The sequence below is a fragment of the Oncorhynchus tshawytscha genome, linkage group LG18 (assembly GCF_018296145.1).
Source record: "Oncorhynchus tshawytscha isolate Ot180627B linkage group LG18, Otsh_v2.0, whole genome shotgun sequence".
NCBI lineage: Eukaryota > Metazoa > Chordata > Actinopteri > Salmoniformes > Salmonidae > Oncorhynchus > Oncorhynchus tshawytscha.
The window spans coordinates 38,377,803-38,401,429 of record NC_056446.1 but is presented as its reverse complement, the minus strand read 5'-3'; the positions used below and the strand labels follow the sequence as shown (position 1 = coordinate 38,401,429).

Genomic DNA, 23,627 nt, shown 5'->3' with positions numbered 1-23,627 from the left:
CTTGGTGTTAAGCTGGGCATGAGAGAGATAGAGAGAGGGAGATAACACTGTGTGTGGTACCGTACTCTTAGTGTCCAGCTGGGCTCGGTATAACACTGTGTGTGGTAACGTACTCTTAGTGTCCAGCTGGGCTCGGTATAACACTGTGTGTGGTAACGTACTCTTAGTGTCCAGCTGGGCTCGGTATAACACTGTGTGTGGTAACGTACTCTTAGTGTCCAGCTGGGCTCGGTATAACACTGTGTGTGGTAACGTACTCTTAGTGTCCAGCTGGGCTCGGTATAACACTGTGTGTGGTAACGTACTCTTAGTGTCCAGCTGGGCTCGGTATAACACTGTGTGTGTGGTAACATACTCTTAGTGTCCAGCTGGGCTCGGTATAACACTGTGTGTGGTAACGTACTCTTAGTGTCCAGCTGGGCTCGGTATAACACTGTGTGTGGTAACGTACTCTTACTGTCCAGCTGGGCTCGGTATAACACTGTGTGTGTGTAACGTACTCTTAGTGTCCAGCTGGGCTCGGTATAACACTGTGTGTGGTAACGTACTCTTAGTGTCCAGCTGGGCTCGGTATAAGACTGTGTGTGGTAACGTACTCTTACTGTCCAGCTGGGCTCGGTATAACACTGTGTGTGTGTGGTAACGTACTCTTAGTGTCCAGCTGGGCTCGGTATAACACTGTGTGTGTGGTAACGTACTCTTAGTGTCCAGCTGGGCTCGGTATAACACTGTGTGTGGTAACGTACTCTTACTGTCCAGCTGGGCTCGGTATAACACTGTGTGTGGTAACGTACTCTTACTGTCCAGCTGGGCTCGGTATAACACTGTGTGGTAACGTACTCTTACTGTCCAGCTGGGCTCGGTATAAGACTGTGTGTGGTAACGTACTCTTAGTGTCCAGCTGGGCTCGGTATAACACTGTGTGTGTGTGGTAACGTACTCTTAGTGTCCAGCTGGGCTCGGTATAACACTGTGTGTGGTAACGTCCTCTTACTGTCCAGCTGGGCTCGGTATAACACTGTGTGTGGTAACGTACTCTTAGTGTCCAGCTGGGCTCGGTATAACACTGTGTGTGGTAACGTCCTCTTAGTGTCCAGCTGGGCTCGGTATAACACTGTGTGTGGTAACGTACTCTTAGTGTCCAGCTGGGCTCGGTATAACACTGTGTGTGTGTGGTAACATACTCTTAGTGTCCAGCTGGGCTCGGTATAACACTGTGTGTGGTAACGTCCTCTTACTGTCCAGCTGGGCTCGGTATAACACTGTGTGGTAACGTACTCTTACTGTCCAGCTGGGCTCGGTATAACACTGTGTGTGGTAACGTACTCTTAGTGTCCAGCTGGGCTCGGTATAACACTGTGTGTGGTAACGTACTCTTAGTGTCCAGCTGGGCTCGGTATAACACTGTGTGTGGTAACATACTCTTAGTGTCCAGCTGGGCTCGGTATAACACTGTGTGTGTGTAACGTACTCTTAGTGTCCAGCTGGGCTCGGTATAACACTGTGTGTGGTAACGTACTCTTAGTGTCCAGCTGGGCTCGGTATAACACTGTGTGTGGTAACGTACTCTTAGTGTCCAGCTGGGCTCGGTACTTGGTGAATCCTTTCAGTCGGACCCTCTCTCCAAGCAGCTGAAGGAACTCCTCCAGAGCAGGACCTGACGAATCATTGTTATACATATCCTCTTCACTGCTCTGTCCCGACGCACAGTACATCACCCCCACCTTCAACTGGAAACTCAACTGCAGAGAGAGAGAGACAGAGAGAGAGAGACAGAGAGAGACAGAGAGAGAACGAGAGAGAGAATGAGAGAGAACGAGAGGAGAGAGACAGAGAGAGAGACAGAGAGAGAGACAGACAGAGAGAGAGAGAGACAGAGAGAGAAGAGAGAGAGAGAGAGAGAGAGAGAGAATGATAGAGAGAGGAGAGAGAATGATAGAGATAGGAGAGAGAATGATAGAGATAGGAGAGAGAGGAGAGAAGGGGAGAGAGGAGAGAGAGAGAGAGGAGAGAGAACAGGAGAGAGAGAGAGAGAGAGAGAACGGGAGAGAGAAGGGGAGAGAGAGACATTACATTAGTAATTTAAAGTTCTCTGCAAGTAATAAATTGTGTGACTTTCATGTTATTTTTCTGTGTTGTCTTATGGGTAACTTTCTCTAAATCCCCAGGTTTTCTCAGCGATCCCAGTTTGAAGACTCCCAGTTTTCTCAGGAATTCCAGTTTGAAGACTCCCGGTTTTCTCAGAGATCCCAGTTTGAAGACTCCCGGAATCAGGAGGGAATAATCAGGAAATCCAGAATCCCGTGAGGAAAGTTAGCATTTTACATTTACCTACTTGTGTCCTTACCCCCTGTTCGTCCAGCTTCATCAGCTGCTCTGTGACTTTTGGTGTGTTGAGAGCCAGTCTGAGACAGTGGGCGGTCAGCTCTGGTACCAGGTAATCTAGCACCTCTTTGAGGGGTAGACCCCGAGCCAGGCCGTGCTTAGAGGTGGAGGGCACAGCATCTTCCAGAATGGACCCACGCAGGGTGGTGAGCTGGAGAGGAGAGGTGATAGGAAGTGGGGTGAGGAGAGGAGAGGTGATAGGAAGTGGGGTGAGGAGAGGAGAGGTGATAGGAAGTGGGGTGAGGAGAGGAGAGGTGATAGGAAGTGGGGTGAGGAGAGGAGAGGTGATAGGAAGTGGGGTGAGGAGAGGAGAGGTGATAGGAAGTGGGGTGAGGAGAGGAGAGTGATAGGAAGTGGGGTGAGGAGAGGAGGAGGAAGTGAGGTGAGGAGAGGAGGAAGTGGGGTGAGGAGAGGAGAGGTGATAGGAAGTGGGGTGAGGAGAGGAGAGGTGATAGGAAGTGGGGTGAGGAGAGGTGATAGGAAGTGGGGTGAGGAGAGGAGAGGTGATAGGAAGTGGGGTGAGGGAGGAGAGGTGATAGGAAGTGGGGTGAGGAGAGGAGGTGATAGGAAGTGGGGTGAGGAGAGGAGAGGTGATAGGAAGTGGGGTGAGGAGAGGAGAGGAGATAGGAAGTGGGGTGAGGAGAAGATAGGGTGAGGAGAGGAGAGGTGATAGGAAGTGGGGTGAGGAGAGGAGAGGTGATAGGAAGTGGGGTGAGGAGAGGAGAGGTGAGGAAGTGGGGTGAGGAGAGGAGAGGTGATAGGAAGTGGGGTGAGGAGAGGAGAGGTGATAGGAAGTGGGGTGAGGAGAGGAGAGGTGATAGGAAGTGGGGTGAGGAGAGGAGAGGTGATAGGAAGTGGGGTGAGGAGAGGAGAGGTGATAGGAAGTGGGGTGAGGAGAGGAGGGAGAGTGATAGGAAGTGGGGTGAGGAGAGGAGAGGAGAGGTGATAGGAAGTGGGGTGAGGAGAGGAGAGGAGATAGGAAGTGGGGTGAGGAGAGGAGAGGAGAGGTGATAGGAAGTGGGGTGAGGAGAGGAGAGGTGATAGGAAGTGGGGTGAGGAGAGGAGAGGTGATAGGAAGTGGGTGAGGAGAGGAGAGGTGATAGGAAGTGGGTTGAGGAGAGGAGAGGTGATAGGAAGTGGGTTGAGGAGAGGAGAGGTGATAGGAAGTGGGGTGAGGAGAGGAGAGGTGATAGGAAGTGGGGTGAGGAGAGTGATAGGAAGTGGGGTGAGGAGAGGAGAGGTGATAGGAAGTGGGGTGAGGAGAGGTGATAGGAAGTGGGGTGAGGAGAGGAGAGGTGATAGGAAGTGGGGTGAGGAGAGGAGAGGTGATAGGAAGTGGGGTGAGGAGAGGAGAGGTGATAGGAAGTGGGGTGAGGAGAGGAGAGGTGATAGGAAGTGGGTTGAGGAGAGGAGAGGTGGTAGGAAGTGAGGAGAGGAGAGGTGATAGGAAGTGGGTTGAGGAGAGGAGAGGTGATAGGAAGTGGGGTGAGGAGAGGAGAGGTGATAGGAAGTGGGTTGAGGAGAGGAGAGGTGGTAGGAAGTGAGGAGAGAGGAGGTGAGGAAGTGGGTTGAGGAGAGGTGGTGATAGGAAGTGGGGTGAGGAGGAGAGGAGGAAGTGATAGGAAGTGGGGAAGTTGAGGGAAGTGGGTTGAGGAGAGGAGAGGTGATAGGAAGTGGGGTGAGGAGAGGAGAGGAGGTAGGAAGTGGGGTGAGGAGAGGAGAGGTGATAGGAAGTGGGGTGAGGAGAGGAGAGGTGATAGGAAGTGGGGTGAGGAGAGGAGAGGTGATAGGAAGTGGGGTGAGGAGAGGAGAGGTGATAGGAAGTGGGGTGAGGAGAGGAGAGGAGGTGATAGGAAGTGGGGTGAGGAGAGGAGAGGTGATAGGAAGTGAGGAGAGGAGAGGCAGGGAAAAAGAGACTTCCATTATTACACCAGACCAGGCTGTCTAATCTGGCAGAGAGAAACAGAGAGAGTAAATAATGTCTATTTATTTCCCTTGTGCACATCGTTAAAACACTGTATATAGACATAATATGACATTTGAAATGTCTCTATTCCTTTGGAATTTAACGCTAAAACTAACTTCGTGAGGTGAGAACACAGACACACACACACACAGGTTAAAACAACCTTCAGTGGGAGGACAGCATGAATAATAGAAAGTGTAGAAGGACCTGCCTTTATATCTAACTAACAGTCAAGTCCCGTGTGTGTGTGTGTGTGTTCATGTCCCTGTGCTCTCACTGAGAAGTGACTCACCGTACAGTACAGTGTCCTTGGGTTTTTAAATGTGGTTAAATATGCTGGATATTATTACATGTAATCAAGTGTATTATTGTAGTGTTCTGACAGAGGCCCTGTGGAGGTAAATGTGTTGATGGAGGAGGAGAGAGGAGGTGGAGAGGAGAGAGAGGAGGTGGAGAGGAGAGAGAGGAGGTGGAGAGGAGAGAGAGGAGGAGAGAGGGTGGAGAGGAGAGAGAGGAGGTGGAGAGGAGAGAGAGGAGGTGGAGAGGAGAGAGAGGAGGTGGAGAGGAGAGAGAGGTGGTGGAGAGGAGAGAGAGGTGGTGGAGAGGAGAGAGAGGAGGTGGAGAGGAGAGAGAGGAGGTGGAGAGGAGAGAGAGGAGGTGGAGAGGAGAGAGGAGGTGGAGAGGAGAGAGGTGGTGGAGAGGAGAGAGAGGAGGTGGAGAGGAGAGGGAGGAGGTGGAGAGGAGAGGAGGTGGAGAGGAAAGAGAGGTGGTGGAGAGGAGAGGGTGGTGGAGAGGAGAGAGGTGGTGGAGAGGAGAGAGAGGTGGTGGAGAGGAGAGAGAGGTGGTGGAGAGGAGAGAGAGGAGGTGGAGAGGAGAGAGAGGTGGTGGAGAGGAGAGAGGAGGTGGAGGGAGGAGAGGAGAGGAGGAGAGGAGGTGGAGAGGAGAGAGAGGTGGTGGAGAGGAGAGAGAGGAGGTGGAGAGGAGAGAGAGGTGGTGGAGAGGAGAGGAGGTGGTGGAGAGGAGAGAGAGGTGGTGGAGAGGAGAGAGAGGTGGTGGAGAGGAGAGGGTGGTGGAGAGGAGAGAGAAGTGGTGGAGAGGAGAGAGAGGTGGTGGAGAGGAGAGAGAGGTGGTGGAGAGGAGAGAGAGGTGGTGGAGAGGAGAGAGAGTGGTGGAGAGAGGAGGAGGTGGAGAGGAGAGAGGGTGGTGGAGAGGAGAGAGAGGAGGTGGGAGAGGGAGGAGGTGGAGAGGAGAGGGAGGAGGTGGAGAGGAAAGAGAGGTGGTGGAGAGGAGAGAGAGGTGGTGGAGAGGAGAGAGAGGTGGTGGAGAGGAGAGAGAGGTGGAGAGGAGAGAGAGGTGGTGGAGAGGAGAGAGAGGAGGTGGAGAGGAGAGAGAGGAGACGGAGGAGGTGGAGAGGAGGTGGAGAGGAGAGAGAGGAGAGGAGAGGAGGTGGAGAGGAGAGAGAGGTGGTGGAGAGGAGAGAGAGGAGGTGGAGAGGAGAGAGAGGTGGTGGAGAGGAGAGAGAGGTGGTGGAGAGGAGAGAGGTGGTGGAGAGGAGAGAGAGGTGGGTGGAGAGGAGAGGGTGGTGGAGAGGAGAGAGAGGTGGTGGAGAGGAGAGAGAAGTGGTGGAGAGGAGAGAGGTGGTGGAGAGGAGAGAGAGGTGGTGGAGAGGAGAGAGAGGTGGGTGGAGAGGAGAGAGAGGTGGTGGAGAGGAGAGGAGGTGGAGAGGAGAGAGAGGTGGTGGAGAGGAGAGAGAGGTGGAGAGGAGAGAGAGGAGACGGAGAGGAGGTGGAGAGGAGAGAGAGGTGGTGGAGAGGAGAGAGAGGAGGTGGAGAGGAGAGAGGAGACGGAGAGGAGGTGGAGAGGAGAGAGAGGAGGTGGAGAGGAGGTGGAGAGAGAGAGAGGAGGGAGAGGAGAGAGAGGAGGTGGAGAGGAGAGAGAGGAGACGGAGAGGAGAGAGAGGAGGTGGAGAGGAGAGAGAGGAGGTGGAGAGGAGAGAGAGGGAGGTGGAGAGGAGAGAGAGGAGGTGGAGAGGAGAGAGGAGGTGGAGAGGAGAGAGAGGAGGTGGAGAGGAGAGAGAGGTGGAGAGGAGAGAGAGGAGGTGGAGAGGAGAGAGAGGAGGTGGAGAGGAGAGAGGAGGAGGTGGAGGAGAGAGAGGAGGTGGAGAGGAGAGAGAGGTGGAGGAGAGAGGAGGGTGGAGAGGAGAGAGAGGTGGAGAGGAGAGAGAGGAGGTGGAGAGAGAGAGAGGAGGTGGAGAGGAGAGAGAGGAGGTGGAGAGGAGGTGGAGGTGGAGAGGAGAGAGGAGGAGAGGAGGGAGGGAGGAGAGGAGAGAGAGGAGGTGGAGAGGAGGAGAGGAGGTGGAGAGGAGAGAGAGGAGGTGGAGAGAGAGAGAAGAGGAGGAGAGGAGAGGGAGAGAGAGGAGGTGGAGAGGAGAGAGAGGGAGGTGGAGAGGAGAGAGAGGAGGTGGAGAGGAGAGAGAGGAGGTGGAGAGGAGAGAGAGGTGGTGGAGAGGAGAGAGAGGTGGAGGAGAGAGAGAGAGGTGGAGAGGAGAGAGAGGTGGTGGAGAGGAGAGAGAGGTGGAGAGGAGGAGAGGTGGAGAGGAGAGAGAGGAGGTGGAGAGGAGAGAGAGGAGGTGGAGAGGAGAGAGAGGAGGTGGAGAGGAGAGAGAGGAGGAGGAGAGAGAGAGGAGGGTGGAGAGGAGAGAGAGGAGGTGGAGAGGAGAGAGAGGTGGTGGAGAGGAGAGAGAGGAGTTGGAGAGGAGAGAGAGGAGGTGGAGAGGAGAGAGAGGTGGAGAGAGGAGGTGGAGAGGAGCCAGAACACTGGGCTAAACTATTCTTCCGCTGACGTGGTCTCAACCTACACACACACACACACACCTGCCCACCTTCTAGGCTGGAAATAGCAGCAAGTGGAGAAGAGAAGAGAGAAGTGCAGAGGAGGAGAGAGGACATGTGGAGAGAGGACATGTGGAGAGAGGACAGGTCGACAGAGGACAGGTCGACAGAGGACAGGTCGACAGAGGACAGGTCGACAGAGGACAGGTCGACTGGAGGACAGGTCGACTGGAGGACAGGTGGAGAGAGGACAGGTCGACAGAGGACAGGTCGAGAGAGGACAGGTCGACAGAGGACAGGTCGACAGAGGACAGGTGGAGACAGAGGACAGGTCGATGGAGGAGAGGTGGAGAGAGGAGGGAGGCAGGGGGACGGAGGAAGAGAAGGGAGGGAGGGAGGGAGGGAGGGAGGGAGGGAGGGAGGGAGGGAGGGAGGGAGGGAGGGAGGGAGGGAGGGAGGGAGGGAGGGAGGGAGGGAGGGAGGGGATGACTGACATTATTGGCTATAGTATACCAGGGTTGAAGGAAGTGAAGAAGTAGTTGAAGCTGATTGACTTGAGAAGTTGAGATCAATGAGTTGTGGGAAATGAAGAGGTAAAAATAATATAAACAAGCCTGGTTATTCACTAGCAAAAATAATATAAACAAGCCTGGTTATTCACTAGCAACAATAATATAAACAAGCCTGGTTATTCACTAGCAACAATAATATGAACAAGCCTGGTTATTCACTAGCAACAATAATATGAACAAGAGAAAGAACAAGGGGAGACTGGATGGGAGACGGGTGAGAAACGGGGGAGGGGTTTAGTTCGTGTACTGTCTTGTTACCTCGCTGGTTCTGAAGATGACTCTGTAGTTGTACTGTTGTCCATGCTCCTTGTGTTCCTCTAGTTTCTCTCTCCTCAGACTCACTGCAACTGGACCTAGAGTCTCGTCTACACCCAGGTAGTTCCAATGCTCTGGACGAGAGAGGGGGAGATGAGAGAGAGGGGGACGAGAGAGAGGGGGACGAGGAGAGAGAGAGAGAGAGAGAGAGAGGGAGGGAGGGATGAGAGAGAAGGGGGGAAAGAGGGAGGGAGGAGAGAGAGGAGGGACGAGAGAGACGAGAGAGACGAGAGAGAGGGAGGGAGGATGAGAGGGAGACGAGAGAGAGGGGGGACGAGAGAGAGGGAGGGACAAGAGAGAGGGAAAGAGGGGGGTCGTGGGTGCGAAACAGGAAGAGAGGGGGATTTTATTTATTTATATTTGCAATATAAGAGACGTAGCCCACACAGTCTAATGTCAACTTACAGTCTAATGTCAACCCTACAACCTGATGTCAACCTACAGCCTGATGTCAACCTAGAGCCTGATGTCAATCTACAGCCTGATGTAAATCTACAACCTGATGTAAATCTACAACCTGATGTCAACCCTACAACCTAATGTCAACCTACAGCCTGATGTAAATCTACAACCTGATGCAAATCTACAACCTGATGCAAATCTACAACCTGATGTCAACCCTACAACCTGATGTCAACCTACAGCCTGATGTAAATCTACAATCTGATGCAAATCTACCTGCTTTCATATTCTATTTTCAGACAATCTTATATTTCCAAAGATCAAATATCCAGGTGACTTTAGAAATGAATAAATCAACATCTCTATGGTCCGTAGTGGTAGGACCCTAACTCTCCCTCTCTACCATCCCTCCCTCCTTGTAGGTAGAAGCACTTCCTGTCATAGTACCCCAGGTCTCTCTCTCTACCATCCCTCCGTCCCTCCCTCCTTGTAGGTAGAAGCACTTCCTGTCATAGTACCCCAGGTCCCTCCCTCTACCATCCCTCCCTCCCTCCTTGTAGGTAGAAGCACTTCCTGTCATAGTACCCCAGGTCTCTATCTCTCTCTACCATCCCTCCCTCCTTGTAGGTAGAAGCACTTCCTGTCATAGTACCCCAGGTCCCTCCCTCTACCATCCCTCCCTCCCTCCTTGTAGGTAGAAGCACTTCCTGTCATAGTACCCCAGGTCCCTCCCTCTCACCCCTCAGATAGAAGTATTTCCTGTAGTAGTAGGCCCCCAGGTCACAGTGTTCTACAGATCGTTTGGCCCTGTCGGCGTGTTGTCCCTGTCCATCTTTAGGGGCCTCCAGCACGGCCACCCCGGCATTGGTGAAGTGGGGGAGAATGGTCTCCAGGGGCCCCTCCTCTGAGCCACCTCCCCCCCCAGAGCTCTCTCCACTGCCTATACTACCCTGCTGGGAGGGGGCAAGAGGAACAATGTTAGTATAGAGGTAACGGTAAAGGGGTCAAATTTATTTGAGTTGACATAAGCATACAGAACATACTTATATACTGCTTTTGAATGGATTACGTATATGGGTTCTAAATGTGTTAAAAACTCTTAAGGCGTTTCGGGAGTCCGGATGAATGACGTGCCCAAAGTAAACTGCCTGTTACTCAGGCCCAGAAGCCAGGATATGCATATCATTGGTAGCATTGGATAGAAAACACTCAGAAGTTTCTACAACTGTTAAAATAATATCTGTGAGTATAACAGATATATCTGATATGGCTGTCGAAAACCCAAGGTCACAGGCCATTTCAATGAAAGCCTCTTGGGAAAAACAAATAGATAGGACCCAGATTGCAGTTCCTATGGCTTCCACTAGATGTCAACAGTCTTTAGAAAGGGTTTCAGGGTTTGTTCTTTGAAAAATGAACAAGTAGTTGTAGTTTTTCCAAGGTGTCTCATTAGAAAAGTAGTCTTGTTACACGCGTGAATGAGGTGTGCGCTCTTCGTCATTTATTTTCCCTACTGAACATACTATTCTGAGTCTTAAATATGATCGTTTATTTAGATATTAGAGTACCTGAGGATTAATGTGAAACATAGTTTGACTTGTTTGGACGAACTTTACCGGTAACGAGTGGATTAATGAAATCAATGGCGCCAACTAAACAGACTTTTTTGGGATATAAAGAGGGACTTTATCGAACAAAACGACCATTCATTGTGTAGCTGGGACCCTTGGGATTGCAAACAGAGGAAGATCTTCAAAGGTAAGTGATTTATTTTATCGCTATTTGGTGATTTTGTGACGCCTGTGCTGGTTTGAAAATGTATTTGTGTGGGGCGCTGTCCTCTGATAATCGCATGGTATGCTTTCGCCATAAAGCCTTTTTGAAATCTGACAAAGCGGATTAACAAGAAGTTAAGCTTTTAAATGATGTTAGACACTTGTATTTTCATGCATGTTTAATATTACGATTTTTATATTTTGAATTTCGCGCTCTGCAATTTCACCGGATGTTGTCGTAGTGGAACGCTAGCAAAGAGGTTTTTTAAGAAATAATTTCCCCCTAGAGTCGATGTCCGTGCCTGCGTGGAAATCTAATTCACATAATAAAACTATTTCCATCAAAATCCTTTTGTTTAAGCTAGAGATGTTTTTTTTGCATGTTCTGCGTCGACCAGGAGACATCCTGAAAATCAGTCTTCTTACCAAATCGTCTGTAGCGTCTGAAAAGTTCAGGCAACAAACTAGTATAACTAAGTAAATTTAATGTTTCATCAAATCAATTTGAATTACAATTATTTTTTATACCTACAGGGTCCTAAAATTCTACATCAAATAGTTAAATGATCCTTGGTATGACCATCTTAAAACAATTCCATATGACCGTCTTAAAACAATTCCATATGTCAGCTTAGTAGAAGCCCAGCCCCGGGCCCTTACAGGGGTGGCAGGTAGCCTGGAGGGTTAGGGCGTTGGGCCAGTAAACAAAAGGTTGCTGGTTCGAATCCCCAAGCTGGCAAGGTAAAAATCTGTGATTCTGGTGAAAGAGTTGAGCTAATGCAGAGACTTCAGGTCTCATAAAGTTATGTCTTTGGTCCAAAATCTATGGTAATGGTATCAGCGTTATCCAGATAACAAATTCCATTACCTGATGTGTGAGTGAGTGTACATTGTGTGCCTGCATGCATTCGTATTGCCGGTGTGTGCGAGTGTCCATGCCAGTGTATTCATCGTATCCTCGTCCTACCTGTTTAGAAGGGCAGATGTTCCTCTCTCCCTCTCCTCCCAGTTCATTCCTGAAACAGGGACAGTTCAGCACCAGTTCATTGCTCTTGTCATCCCCAGGATCCAGGGCAGGATTAGTGCCATGTCCCCCTCCTGTACCCGGACACCCCTCCTTCCCACTTAGCTCCTCCTGCGACCCGCACGGAGACCCACCCCCACCGTATACTCCGCTCTGATTGGACGCGAGGGAGGAAGTGGCAGAGGCCGAGGCGGCGGCAGCAGCAGAAGCTCCTGTGGTGGTGTTCTTGGGTTTCCCACCGGACTGTCGTCCCTGGATGGCCTCGTTGAGGTTAAAGAGGATACTCTGCACGTCAAAGTGGGCAAAGCCCTTCTGACAGGTCCAGGGTTTGGGACTGTTACCGTCCTCCCGCCCCGCGTCTTCTATGTCTGATCCGGCACGGGAAGAGTCGCCCTCGGCCTTGACGCTACGAAGCTTCCGGAAGATGGACTCCCCGCCCGTCTCCGACTGGAAGAAGATAAAACATAGACTTCATGGGAAATGTTGTTTGAAATATTAATATTGGTGTAATATACAGACTCATAATAACAAAGTGCAACAGAAACATATCAAGTATAGACCATTACAGAGAAGATAGATTTACAATCAACCAATGAGGAGACTGTAAACCGTTTGTGTCCAATACCTTGGATCTCCTCTTGAGTTGTTTCTCTCTTTCCTTCAGGCGACTGGAGGGGCTACCTCTGGCAGTACCCAGAGGTCCATCAGGCAGATCTAAGGCAGCCTGTTTGTGTGGGGCGACCGTCAGCAGCTCCCTGAGTCTGTCCGGTGCCGGGCTGCGCTGGTCTGGAGCCTCCTGGGATGTATAACCCTGGAATAAATGGATTTATTTGACATATCTAGAATACATATAGAGTTGCTATAGGAATATACCAATACATTCGTTCAACAAGTAAAAATTAGGTTAAGAAAGATTCGGTTTATTTGAACATCTTGGTACATATGCAGAACCATAAATAAAATGTGATTTCATGATTTAAAAAAAAAAATATGAAAATATTTATGGACAGAGCATCATAGATAACTGATATCTATCAGAAAGGTATTCCACTAAATCAATCCATTAAAACACAAACCTTGAGCATATCGAAGAAGCTCTCCCCTGAGCCCGTATGTTTGTCTATGGAGGAGGTGCTGCCGTACTCTCGGTGCATGGGCGTCCAGCCGGAGAAGGACCAGCCCTCGCCCCCGTCACCCTCCAGCTCAGAGATAGTGATGTCACTGTTGGAGCGCTGGCGGATACGCCTCATGCCTTTACGCGGCGAGCCCTGGTAGCCGTCTGGCGACAGGTAGCGGTTGTCTTTGCTGTGATGTCTGCTGTGGTGCATCTTGCTCTTCAGGGTGTTGTGGATGTTCCGGAGCATCGAGGAGTCATGAGGGCTTATCAGGTGGCCCAGTTTAGCCGACAGGTTGCTATGGGCCGTGGGCGCCGAGCCTGAACCCGAGCTCCGCTCTCGCTCTTGTTCTCCACCCGACCCACGTTCTCCGCCCGACCCGCGTTCTCCGCCCGACCCGCGTTCTCCTCCCGACCCGCGTTCTCCTCCACCTGAAGATGACATGGTGGAACTTGGAGAGTCCGTATCTACGGTGATGTGCCACACTCCACCCGTTCCGTCCCTTTTGGGGGGCCAGTCTGCCACGCGGGCCCTGACCCCCATCTTGGGAACCCCCGGGGTGGAGGAGGAAGAGGAGCCGGACGAGGAAGAGGAGGTGAGGTGGGCGCTCTCAGAGCGTGGTGGGGGGGCGCCACCATTGGGGAGGCGCAGGCGACGGGTATAGAATTCATCAGAGGCAGGTACCGAGCCGCCTACCGAACGCTCCGTCTGAGACCGCTTCAGACTGGTCATGGTGGAGTAAGGTCAGGGGGTAAGGTCAGGGGGTAAGGTCAGGGGGTAAGGTCAGGGGGTAAGGTCAGGGGGTAAGGTCAGGGGGTAAGGTTAGGGGTAGGTTAGGGGGTAAGGTGGGGTGAGGTTAGAGGGTAAGGTGGGGTGAGGTTAGAGGGTAAGGTGGGGTGAGGTTAGAGGGTAAGGTGGGGTGAGGTTAGAGGGTAAGGTGGGGTGAGGTGGAGCTCAGCAGTAGAGATGGATCATTATGCACAGGGAGAGGAGAGGATAGAGAGGAGAGGATAGAGAGCCTCACAGAACATTAGTGGCTGGGAGGACTGGAGGAGGGAGAGAACGTTGTAGCTAGTGTTGGTTCTCCTCAGGTCTGCATGCTGCTTCGGTCTCTGGTGGGCAATGTGAACTCTGCAGAGGAGAGAGAGATAGGACAGAGAGAGGAGAGAGAGAGAGGAGAGAGAGGAGAGGAGAGAGAGAGGACAGAGAGGAGAGAGAGAGGACAGAGAGGAGAGGACAGAGGAGAGAGGAAAGGAGAGGAGAGGAGAGAGAGAGAGAGAAAGAGGAAGGAATAGGAGATACAGAGGAAGAGGAGTGGGAGGAAGAGGACAGAGAAGAGAAGGGTTAGATGTTGGGTTAGGCCTTGATGTCAGAGAGGCTATAATTAATCTTAAATTGTTTTGTTTTTTATCAAGCAGAAGAAACAAATAGACATTACATGAGATCCAGACAGCCATTGTTAAAGAAGCACCTGAATGTCTGTGACAGACACTACCATCTACGTACACAAGACCTGCTAAGACTTCACAAAACCTTCATCTCTTAAGAGAATAATCATTTAAGACGGGCTACTTCAGTTCCTTTCAAACCAACTGATTACCCAAGATAACGCTTATCAGCTGACACACGGCTGTTCATTATCAGATGAGAAAGCTACACTATACACACAAAAGTATGTGGACACCCCTTCAAATTAGTGGATTCAGCTATTTCAGCCACACCTGTTGATGACAGAAAATTGAGCACTTCCGCCATGCAATCTCCATAGACAAACACTGGCAGTAGAACGGCCTGTACTGAAGAGCTCAGTGACTTTCAACGCGGCATCGTCATAGGATGCCACCTTCCCAACAAGTCAGTTGGTCAAATTTCCGCCCTGCTAGAGCTGCCCTGCTAGAGCTGCCCTGCTAGAGCTGCCCTGCTAGAGCTGCCCTGCTAGAGCTGCCCTGCTAGAGCTGCCCTGCTAGAGCTGCCCTGGTCAACTGTAAGTGATGTTATTGTGAAGAGGAAACGTTGAGGAGCAACAACGGCTCAGCCGCTAAGTGGTAGGCCACACAAGCTCATAGAACGGGACCTGTACTCGGTTGCAACACTCACTACTAAGTGCCAAACACACACGTCCAGAAAAGACTGCAGTAGGAAGAAGATACACCTGTCACACCGTCTCACTGAGCAATGTCTAGTTTCCTCTCCAAACACACACACACACACACATTCACACTCAGTCAGTCTCCTCTCCTCCGTATCCCAGCAACCACCTGCTAAGTGTCCGTCTCTCTCTCTCTCTCCGCTGGGCTGACGATGAAGTGGTACACACTAATGAGTGTGTGTGTGTGTGTGTGTGTGTCAGGGTTTCTGTTAGCTGGTAATTCGTGTTTTTAAGTCAAAATGAGGCTCAGTAGTGTGTGTGGCCTCCACGTGCCTGTATGACCTCCCTACAACGCCTGGGCATGCTCCTGATGAGGTGGAGGATGGTCTCCTGAGGGATCTCCTCCCTGGACTAAAGCATCCGCCAACTCCTGGACAGTCAACTTGGCGTTGGTGGATGGAGTGAGACATGATGTCCCAGATGTGCTCAATTGGATTCAATCTATGCCAGTCCAAAGCATCAATGCCTTCCTCTTGCAGGAACTGCTGACACACTCCAGCCACATGAGGTCTAGAATTGTCTTGCATTAGGAGGAACCTAGGGCCAACCGCACCAGCATATGGTCTCACAAGGGGTCTATGGATCTCATCGGTACCTAATGGCAGTCAGACTACCTCTGGCGAGCACATGGAGAGCTGTGCGGCCCCTCAAAGAAATGCCACCCCACACCATGACTGACCCACCGCCAAACCGGTCATGCTGGAGGATGTTGCAGGCAGCAGAACGTTCTCCACGGCATCTCCAGACTCTGTCACGTCTGTCACATGCTCAGTGTGAACCTGCTTTCATCTGTGAAGAGCACAGGTGCCAAACGTCCTGCACGGTGATGGGCTGTAAGCACAACCCCCACATGTGGACGTCGGGCCCTCATGCCGCCTTCATTGAGTCTGTTTCTGACCGTTTGAGCAGACACATGCACATTTGTGGCCTGCTGGAGGTCATTTTGCAGGGCTCTGGCAGTGCTCCTCCTGCTCCTCCTTGCACAAAGGCGGAGGTAGCGGTCCTGCTGCTGGGTTGTTGCCCTCCTACGGCCTCCTCCACGTCTCCTGATGTACTGGTCTCCTGGTAGCGCCACCATGCTCTGGACACTACGCTGACAGACACAGCAAACCTTCTTGCCACAGCTCGCATTGATGTGCCATCCTGGATGAGCTGCACTACCTGAGCCACTTGTGTGGGTTGTAGACTCCGTCTCATGCTACCACTAGAGTGAAAGCACCGCCAGCATTCAAAAGTGACCAAAACATCAGCCAGGAAGCATAGGAACTGAGAAGTGGTCTGTGGTCACCACCTGCAGAACCACTCCTTTATTGGGGGTGTCTTGCTAATTGCCTATAATTTCCACCTGTTGTCTATTCCATTTGCACAACAGCATGTGAAATTTATTGTCAATCAGTGTTGCTTCCTAAGTGGACAGTTTGATTTCACAGAAGTGTGATTGACTTGGAGTTACATTGTGTTGTTTAAGTGTTCCCTTTATTTTTTTGGAGCAGTGTATATATAAAATATTTCCCCCCCACCCCTACCTCATCAATCTACACACACACACACACACAATACCCCATAATGACATCACAATACCCCATAATGACATCACAATACCCCATAATGACATCACAATACCCCATAATGACATCACAATACCCCATAATGACAAATCAAAAACAGGTCATAACTTCTTTCAAATTCATTTATTTTTTAAAGGGAAATATATAAATATTTTTTAAATATGATCGAGCCATCTTCTGAAATGTTCACATCTCGTCACTTCTCACTCTGGTGAGGTTTCCTCTTTTCGCTCCGATACTAAACCAAATCACATTTTATTTGTCACATACACACGGTTAGCAGATGTTAATGCGAGTGTAGCGAAATGCTTGTGTTTCTAGTTCCGACAATGCAGTAATAACCAACAAGTAATCTAACAATTTCACAACAACTACCTTATACACACAAGTGTAAAGGAATGAATAAGAATATATATTTAAAAAAAAGATGGATGAGCAATGACAGAGCAGCATAGGCAAGATGCAGTAGATGGTATAGAGTACAGTATATACATATGAGATGAGTAATGTAGGTTATGTAAACATATAAAGTGGCATTGTTTAAAGTGGCTAGTGATACATTTATTACATACATGCTGCGCCTTCTTCACCACGCTGTCTGTGTGAGTGGACCATTTCAGTTTGTCCGTGATGTGTACGCCGAGGAACTTAAAACTTACTACCCTCTCCACTACTGTCCCGTCGATGTGGATAGGGGGGTGTTCCCTCTGCTGGTTCCTGAAGTCCACGATCATCTCCTTTGTTTTGTTGACATAGTGTGTGAGGTTACTTTCCTGACACCACACTCTGAGGATTCTCACCTCCTCCCTGTAGGCTGTCTCGTCGTTGTTGGTAATCAAGCCTACCACTATAGTGTCGCCTGCAAACTTGATTCAGTTGGAGGCGTGCATGGCCACGCAGTCACGGGTGTACAGGAGAGGGCTGAGAACGCACCCTTGACGGGCGCGGCCCGTCAGGAAGTCCAGGGCCCAGTTACACAGTGCGGGGTCGAGACCCAGGGTCTCGAGCTTAATGACGAGTTGAGGGTACTATGGTGTTAAATGCTGAGCTGTAGTCGATGAACAGCATTCTTACATAGGTATTCCTCTTGTCCAGATGGGTTAGGGCAGTGTGATTGCGGTTGAGATTGCATCGTCTGTGGACGTGTTATGGCGGTACGCAAACTGAAGTGGGTCTAGGGTGTCAGGTAGGGTGGAGTTGATATGGTCCTTGACTAGTCTCTCAAAGCACTTCATGATGACGGAAGTGAGTGCTACGGGGCAATAGTCATTTAGCTCAGTTACCTTAGCTTTCTTGGGAACAGGAACAATGGTGGCCTTCTTGAAGCATGTGGGAACAGCAGCTGGGATAAGGATTGATTGAATATGTCCGTAAACACACCAGCCAGCTGGTCTGCGCATGCTCTGAGGGCGCGGCTAGGGATGCCGCCTGGGCCGGCAGTCTTGCGAGGGTTAACACGTTTAAACATTATACTCACGTTGCCGGCAGTGAAGGAGAGCCCGCAGGTTTTGGTAGTGGGCCGTGTCAGTGGCACTGTATTGTCCTTAAAGCGAGCAAAGAAGTTGTTCAGTTTGTCTGGGAGCAAGACATCCTGGTCGGCGACGGGGCAGGTCTACCTTTTGTAGTCCGTGATTGACTGTAGACCCTGCCACATACCTCTTGTGTCTGAGCCGTTGAATTGCGATTCTACTTTGTCTCTGTACTGACGCTTAGCTTGTTTGATTGCCTTGCAGAGGGAATAGCGACACTGTTAGTATTCGGTCATGTTTCCGGTCGCGTTGCCCTGATTAAAAGCAGTGGTTCGCGCTTTCCTTATTGCACGAATGCTGCCATCAATCCACGGTTTCTGGTTGAGGAAGTTTTAATAGTCGCTGTGGGTACAACATCACCGATGCACTTGCTAGTAAACTCGCTCACCGAATCAGCGTATTCATCAATGTTATTGTTCGACGCTATGTGGAACATATCCCAGTTCACGTGATGGAAGCAATCTTGAAGCATGGAATCCGATTGGTCGAACCAGCATTGAACAGACCTGAGCACGGGCGTTTCCTGTTTTAGTTTCTGTCTATAGGCTGGGAGCAACAAAATGGAGTCGTGGTCAGGTTTTTCCAAAAGGAGGGTGAGGCAGGGCTTTGTATGAGTCACGGAAGTTAGAATAACAATGATCCAGGGTTTTACCAGCCCGGGTCGCATATTCGATATGCTGATCAAATGTATAATCTAAGCCTTGTTTTCAAATTAGCCTTGTTAAAATCCCCAGCTACAATAAATGCAGCCTCAGGATATGTGGTTTCCAGTTTACATCGAGTCCAACGAAGGTCTTTCAGGGCCGTCTAGGTGTCTGTTTGGGGGGGATATATATACGGCTGTGATTATAATCTAAGAGAATTCTCTTGGTAGATAATGCGGTCGGCATTTGATTGTAAGGAATTCTAGATCAGGTGAACAAAAGGACTTGAGTTCCTGTATGTTGTTATGATCACACCACGACTCGTTAATCATAAAGCATACACCCCCGCCCCTCTTCTTACCAGAGAGATGTTTGTTTCTGTCGGCGCAATGCTTGAAGAAGCCGGGTGGCTGTACTGACTCTGATAACGGATCCCGAGTGAGCCATGTTTCCATGAAGCAAAGAACGTTACAGTCTCTGATGTCTCTCTGGAAGGCAGCCCTTGCTCGAATTCCGTCTACCTTGTTGTCAAGAGACTGGGCGTTGGCGAGTAGTATACTCGGGAGCGGTGGGCGATGTGCCCGTCTACGGAGCCTGACCAGAAGACCGCTCCGTCTGCGTCGCCGTTGTTTTGGGTCGCCGGCTGGGATCCGATCCATTGTCCTGGGTGGTGGTCCAAACAGAGGATCCGCTTCGGGAAAGCCGTATTCCTGGTGGTAATGTTGGTAAGTTGACGTTGCTCTTATATCCAATAGTTCTTCCCGGCTCTATGTAACAAGACTTAAGATTTCCTGGGGTAACAATGTAAGAAATAATACATTAAAAAAATAAAAATACTGCATAGTTTCCTAAGGACTAGAAGCGAGGCGGCCATCTCTATCGGCGCCGGATGTCCTAGCTTCCACTTACATGTTCACAGTCTCCCATTCACATCAATGATTAAGTGAAACGTTAACCTAAGTTAAGATTGGCCACTTGGTGTGTATGTAAAGACGAGTGCGCATGACAACCTCTTACACAGTGTTTATTAACAGAGTTAAGTGAACCACTTTAGAAACTGCTGCAAGAAACACGCTGACACTCACTGTCGCGTTGCTGCAATCCACCTCACAGAGATGAATAAATCAACAGGAGAGAACGCAGACACACAGAGACAGAGTGTTCCTTTTTAGAAACGGTTTCTTCCTTTTAGCAGAGAAGCACAGCATCTATAAATAAGAATCAAAGCAACAAAGTTGAAGACTGTTTTAAGAGTATTGATTTTGAGTGGGTGGCTGTTTGAGTTCTACAGAAGTCGTCTTTCCTTATGGGGCTTTGGGAGTGTGGTGGAGAGAGTGGGGAGACAGAGAGCTGCACTTCCTTAACCTCCTGACAAATGTACGACCACATTAGAGGCACGTATTCCCCATCAGATTACACAGATCCACAAAAGAACCTCAATTTTGATCAACTTTAAATTTATTTTTTATTCCACCTTTCTTTATCCCGGTAGGCTAGTTGAGAACAAGTTCTCATTTACAACTGCGACTTGGCCAAGATAAAGCATAGCAGTACTACACATATCTCCCATATCTACTGTAAATACTATCAAGGGTTAAAGAGAGATAGCAGATAAATACTATCCAGGGTTAAAGAGATAGCAGATAAATACTATCCAGAGTTAAAGAGATAGCAGATAAATACTATCCAGAGTTAAAGAGATAGCAGATAAATACTATCCAGGGTTAAAGAGAGATAGCAGATAAATACTATCCAGGGTTAAAGAGAGATAGCAGATAAATACTATCCAGGGTTAAAGAGATAGCAGATAAATACTATCCAGAGTTAGAGATAGCAGATAAATACTATCCAGGGTTAAAGAGATAGCAGATAAATACTCCTCAATCAGGGAGGGTAACAATGGTAACAATAGTAACAATGGTTTATCGTTTTTAAAAATGGACATAGTTTTTGCAGGGGTCCCCATGTCCTGGATCTAGGCACTCTGAGATGTCATTCTGTCACTCCCATGAGAAGTACAGCTACATGTATTCTAGCCAGGTCAAATCTGTAGCTAAGTACAGTAGAGACATGCAGCAGTAGTCTGTACGTAGTCGTAGACAGTAATAATAGGTATAGGTTCGGTAAGAACGGCTACAGCATAGTAAAGCTTTGTGGAGGAGGACTGTGCGTACAACTTGGTCTTGACCGAGTCATGTTCCACCAGCCTACACTACGACAGTGTCTCACTGCGATGATAAATAAATACTCTCAGAGAGACTTGTCAGATGAAATTAAAATGGTTTAATTAAAAGTTTCAGGAGCAAGGCAATTAGTGTTGTCGTTGTGGCACTTCAGGGCTAACAGTAATCACAGACACTGGTAAAATAAGTCCAGAAACTAGAGTAGAAGATAGCATTAGTAACAGGAGAAATGGGTCAGTTCAAGACCCAGCAACCAGCATTCCCACAGCCAATCACTCCCACAGCCAATCACTCTGCACACACACACACACACACACACACACACACACACACGCCAGCTAATCTAGAGCAAATCAGAACTCCCGCAGGAACTCTAAAACGTCCGTTTGCTGTGGAACTGGGTTTTGGTCTCCCCCTCCCTCTCGATAAACACTTCCTCCTCGCTCTCCCACCGTGGGCCCTAGCAACACGTCGGCAACGCTGTGTGAGGTGGCACGGCATTGAGGGGACAGAAATAGCTGAGTGAGAGAGAGAGACAATGAGAGAGAGAATGAGAGAGAGAAAAAGAGAGAATGACAGAAACAGAGGGAGAGAGCGAGAGAAACAGAGGGAGAGAGACTGTGGCGAGGGAGAGAGACCTTTGATTGTGTAATTAACAAAAAGAGGAGTTGGCTTGACAGGAGTTGGCTTGACAGGAGTTGGCTTGACAGGAGTTGGCTTGGCAAGCAAAGAAAGAGGGGGAAAGAGAGAATCCAAGACAGAGTTGGGAAGGAGATAGAGAGAGATGGAGAAAGAGAGAGCATAATTTAATTCCAGCCTTTTCAGCAGGCTTCGAGAGAAGGGGAACTTGGTAGACGGCCAGAGTTCAGAGCTGATAGTGCTGCTGCCAATGAAAATAGCTTTAAGAAGGCTGAATAATACCTCATAACAAGAGCTGGTTCCCTGACAGGGAAGAGAGGTGTATCTAGCTACTGTAATGAGGACCATAGAGGTGTATCTAGCTACTGTAATGAGGACCTGCCAGGACCATAGAGGTGTATCTAGCTACTGTAATGAGGACCATAGAGGTGTATCTAGCTACTGTAATGAGGACCAGCCAGGACCATAGAGGTGTATCTAGCTACTGTAATGAGGACCATAGAGGTGTATCTAGCTACTGTAATGAGGACCAGCCAGGACCATAGAGGTGTATCTAGCTACTGTAATGAGGACCAGCCAGGACCATAGAGGTGTATCTAGCTACTGTAATGAGGACAATAGAGGTGTATCTAGCTACTGTAATGAGGAACAGCCAGGTGTATCTAGCTACTGTAATGAGGACCAGCCAGGTGTATCTAGCTACTGTAATGAGGACCATAGAGGTGTATCTAGCTACTGTAATGAGGACCATAGAGGTGTATCTAGCTACTGTAATGAGGACCAGCCAGGACCATAGAGGTGTATCTAGCTACTGTAATGAGGACCATAGAGGTGTATCTAGCTACTGTAATGAGGAACCAGCCAGGTGTATCTAGCTACTGTAATGAGGACCAGCCAGGACCATAGGTGTATCTAGCTACTGTAATGAGGACCAGCCAGGACCATAGAGGTGTATCTAGCTACTGTAATGAGGACCAGAGAGGTGTATCTAGCTACTGTAATGAGGACCATAGAGGTGTATCTAGCTACTGTAATGAGGACCAGCCAGGTGTATCTAGCTACTGTAATGAGGACCATAGAGGTGTATCTAGCTACTGTAATGAGGACCAGCCAGGACCATAGAGGTGTACCTAGCTACTGTAATGAGGACCAGCCAGGACCATAGAGGTGTATCTAGCTACTGTAATGAGGACCAGCCAGGACCATAGAGGTGTATCTAGCTACTGTAATGAGGACCATAGAGGTGTATCTAGCTACTGTACTGAGGACCATAGAGGTGTATCTAGCTACTGTAATGAGGACCAGCCAGGACCATAGAGGTATATCTAGCTACTGTAATGAGGACCAGCCAGGTGTATTTAGCTACTGTAATGAGGACCAGCCAGGACCATAGAGGTGTACCTAGCTACTGTAATGAGGACCAGCCAGGACCATAGAGGTGTATCTAGCTACTGTAATGAGGACCAGCCAGGACCATAGAGGTGTATCTAGCTACCTAATGAGGACCAAATCAGGTTATTTGTCACATACTGACACGCATTAACATCTGCTAACTATGTGTATGAGACAAATAAAACCATAGATTTTATTTTATTTGATAATGAGGACCAGCCAGGTGTATCTAGCTACTGGAATGAGGACCAGCCAGGACCATAGAGGTATATCTAGCTACTGTAATGAGGACCAGCCAGGTGTATCTAGCTACTGTAATGAGGACCACCCAGGTGTATCTAGCTACTGTAATGAGGACCAGCCAGGTGTATCTAGCTACTGTAATGAGGACCAGCCAGGTGTATCTATCTGTAACCATGATGTGACAAATAAGGTGTATCTGCTTTGTAATGAGGACCAGCCAGGTGTATCTAGCTACTGTAATGAGGACCAGCCAGGTGTATCTAGCTACTGTAATGAGGACCAGCCAGGTGTATCTAGCTACTGTAATGAGGATCAGCCAGGTGTATCTAGCTACTGTAATGAGGACCAGCCAGGTGTATCTAGCTACTGTAATGAGGACCAGCCAGGTGTATCTAGCTACTGTAATGAGGACCAGCCAGGTGTATCTAGCTACTTGAATCACTATTTAGAGCAGAGTTTCCCAAACTCAGTCCTGGGTCCCCCACTGGGTACACATTTTGGTTTTGCCTCAGCACTACACAGCTGACTCAAATAATCAAAGCTTGATGATGAGTTAGTTATTTGAATCAGCTTTGTAGAGCTAGGGCAAAAACCAAAAGGTGGACAGAGTTTGGTATAAAAAAAAAAAATCTGAGTGAGTGATCTCCAAAATGGCGTCTATGTGGCTCTGTGTGGCCATAGTGTGTGTTCTATACTGTATCAGTGCAGCACTGACAGTGCGAACTGTGGTGCCAGTGAAGAGAAGAGTGGGACATACCAGTTCTGTCTGTGACTACGTTGTCCTCATGTTTTGAAGCCACCGAGTCAGACAGCATCCCAAATGGCTCCCTATTCCCTATTAAGTGCACTACTTTTGACCAGGGCCCATAGGCCTCTGGGCCAATAGTGCACTATA

At 49.4% G+C, this 23,627-nt stretch overlaps 1 pseudogene; it reads right to left on the bottom strand.

Moving 5' to 3' along the window:
• The window catches only part of LOC112239416, a 92,903-nt pseudogene extending 79,692 nt beyond the window's left edge, over positions 1-13,211 (bottom strand).
• Between the last annotated feature and the right edge of the window lie 10,416 nt (positions 13,212-23,627).